This window comes from Impatiens glandulifera, chromosome 1, assembly GCF_907164915.1.
Source record: "Impatiens glandulifera chromosome 1, dImpGla2.1, whole genome shotgun sequence".
Classification (NCBI taxonomy): domain Eukaryota; kingdom Viridiplantae; phylum Streptophyta; class Magnoliopsida; order Ericales; family Balsaminaceae; genus Impatiens; species Impatiens glandulifera.
In genome coordinates, this window is record NC_061862.1 from 118,896,910 (window position 1) to 118,900,277 (window position 3,368).

Here is a 3,368-nt window from a genome sequence, read left to right on the forward strand (position 1 = left end):
AAAATAAGAGTTACAAAGATGACGCAATATGACGAAATAGACGTGTCTTGGGAAAATAAAAGAAGATCAGATCCGGATCAGAAGCATGCGATAAAGACAATGATGAACTACTGATCCGAAGATCCGACTCAGACAGCCGGAAGGTGCATGCCTGACACGTGTCCAAATCTGCAAACCGGTTACGTCATCCATGCCTGAGAGGTATATGCATGCTTGACAAGTGTCAGGAAGTTGAAACGTGCAAACAATCTCTCTGAACCGGCGTGACCCTGAACTGACCAATCCCACGGTGAGAGAAGAAAATGACCGTTTGGATCTTCTTCACTATAAAAGGAAGACGAAGCGACCTCATTAATGACAGTTACGAAAAAGTTAAGAGAGAGAAAGAAATCTCACGCGCGATCCAAAAACCGTTTACCGAAAGCTTTATTGTGTTGTATTAGTGTATTACATCAATAGTGAGTTGGTGTAACCGGCGAGTAGCGAGTTAGGCTCGACCGGCAGTGTAATTGTTGTAACCTTGAAAGTTAGTGGAGATTCTTCTCATAACCTGAGAGGAAGGGGTGACGTAGGAGGGTTTGCTCCGAACATCCAAAAAAATTGTATCTCGTGTCCTTTATTTACCTTTCGCTTATTTGACTCTAAAACCTAAATACAAACCAAAACATAATCCTACTCCTCAATCAAAACTGGTCTACTCATATCTCTAAAACTAACTCCTCATAAACCTCATCCAAGTCGCATACGTTGTTTCAGACTGAAACAGACATTTCCGCCCTTCAAGAACCGGACTCTAATCGGTTCAAGAATCTGTGACAGTTTGCGTAGTGCTGAGAAAGGTTATAGTCTCTAACCGGACTATCACCAAATTGTGTTGTGTGTTGTTATAAGCGGCTACTCTTCAAGAACCGGAACACCCTGGTCCTCCAAGGGCATCCCCGATCCTAACAAGTGGTATCAGAGCGAGAATCTTAGCACTCAAGCAACCAAAAAGATGGGAAGCATGACCCACAGCGTCAAGCCACCAATGCTAAACAGTGAAGCGTTTAGTAGCTGGAAGAAACAGATGTATCTACATCTGATTATGCTGGATGATGAGATGAGCAGAGTTCTGAAAGAAGGTCCAATCAAGATTAACAAGGAGACTGAAGAATGGACAACTGAAGATCGAAGACGGAGTAACCTGGACAACCATTGCATGAGGCACATCTACAAGGCTATAGACGATAACACCTTAAACGAGATATCAGCCTGTGATAATGCAAAGGAAGCCTGGGAGAGGATCATTCAGATCCATGAAGGAAACGAAAGAACAAAGGAAAACAAAATCTTGGTGGCTACACAAAAATATGAGAACATCAGGATGAAACCGGGGGAAAACATGAAAGAATTCAGCAATCGGTTCACCAGCGTGGTCAACGAGCTTCAAACACTCGGAAAAAGATACGACAACCGAGAAGTAATCATTAAAGCCTTAAGATCACTGTCGAGCACATGGGATATCAAAACCATGGTGATGAGGGAATCAAGCAACCTCGGGCAGATGAAGTTGCATGACGTGTTTGAGGATCTAAAAGCATACGAGTTCGAGATTAAGTCTCGGATCGAAGATGAAACATCCACGTCAACCGCAACCAGAGCTTTGGTTACATCGGTGGAACCGGCGGTCCAAGTATCAACCGTTCCGGCTCTAGTCAAGAACGCTGATCAGATCAGTGAAGATGTGATGGCGATGCTTGCTCAGAAATTTGGGAGATTCATGAAGAAGAACCAGCCACCATATAACAACAACTTTAGTTATAATTATGCAGATAAATCAAACAAAAGATGCTATAACTGTGATGATTTTGGACATTTCAGGTCAGAATATAGGAAACGAGAAGAGACGACAGAAAACTGGAAAGCAACTATCAAGGCAACAACTACCAAGGCAACCGGTATCAGGGTAACAACTATGAAGGGAATAACTATTGGAGAAATGATAACCAACGGAACGATTACCGGAGAAACAATAACCAGCAAGCCAATGAAGGGAAGGAAATACAGAAGGCACTCATTGAATCCGACGGTGGAAGTGAATGGGCGTACTCCGACAACGAGAATGATGAGGAAAGAGTAACATGCTTCATGGCAAACGACGAAGAGGTATTTGATTTCTCTTCTGATGAGTTCACTAAAGAAGATTTGATTTCTGCACTCAACGAAATGGTCGCTGAGTTTAGAAACATATCTGCCTACATACCAACTCTAGTAGAACATAAAACTGCAGAGTCAAGTGGTATCGTTGATGAATCATGCGAAACCACAGTGTATGAACCGGTTGAACTACCCTTAGAAAATGAGGAGATAGTTCAATCGGTAACAGAAGTAGATGAACGAGCACTGTATGTTACGGCTGCATGGGAAAGATCTCGTAAAGCCGTAAAATAGATGTGTAATTATAAAAGACATCCCAAGTGTAGATTTGGTATTGGATATAAACAAAACAAATCAAACGAATTAAATCAATCTAACGGGATGAAACTCACAAAAGACAATCTTCCATTCATAAGATTTGTCAAGAGCTCTTCAACCAACAATGAGACAGAAAATGTCATAAAACTGGAACTAAAATATGTAAGCCCAACTAAATTAGAAAATTGGCTTCATCCTGAGAGAAAGAAAGCCAACCGAACAGAAAATAAACAAAATAAAACAAGTATATCTCGATCTCAAAAACATTCATCACCGCAACATAAGGCATTCTTGAGCAAGGATCAAGAAGTTAAGCCGAACACTATAAGAACAGATACCGGGAAAGTGATCTGACTTATTCAAGTCTGGATCCCAAAGGGACTAATCAACCATGGACCCAACTGAATGTGGGTACCAAAAAGGTGTAAATATTTCTCTTTTACAGGTTAGGAAAAGCAACCGGCTAAAGAACTCGGAATGGTATATGGACAGTGGATGCTAAGACACATGACCGACAATGATAAGCTACTAGCAGACATAACATATGAAACCGGAGCAGTCATAACATTCGGTGACAACTCAAAAAGTAGAACCATGGGCAAGGGTAAGATTGTCCATGGTAATTTGTCTATAAATAACGTACTATTGGTAGAAAACTTGCATTCTAACTTGTTAAGCATCAGTCAGATGTGCGATGTAGGATATAAAGTTGAATTTCATAAAAATTCATGCTTAGTTAAGAATCAGCAAAATGACATTCTATTACCCGGTAACCGAATGGAAAACATATACAACGTTGATTGGAAAACTAATTTTGAAAAACTTGTATGCATGATAGCTGGAAATGATCCAAATTGGCTTTGGCATAATCGGCTAAACCATTTGAATCTCAAAACAATCACCTTCATATGTTC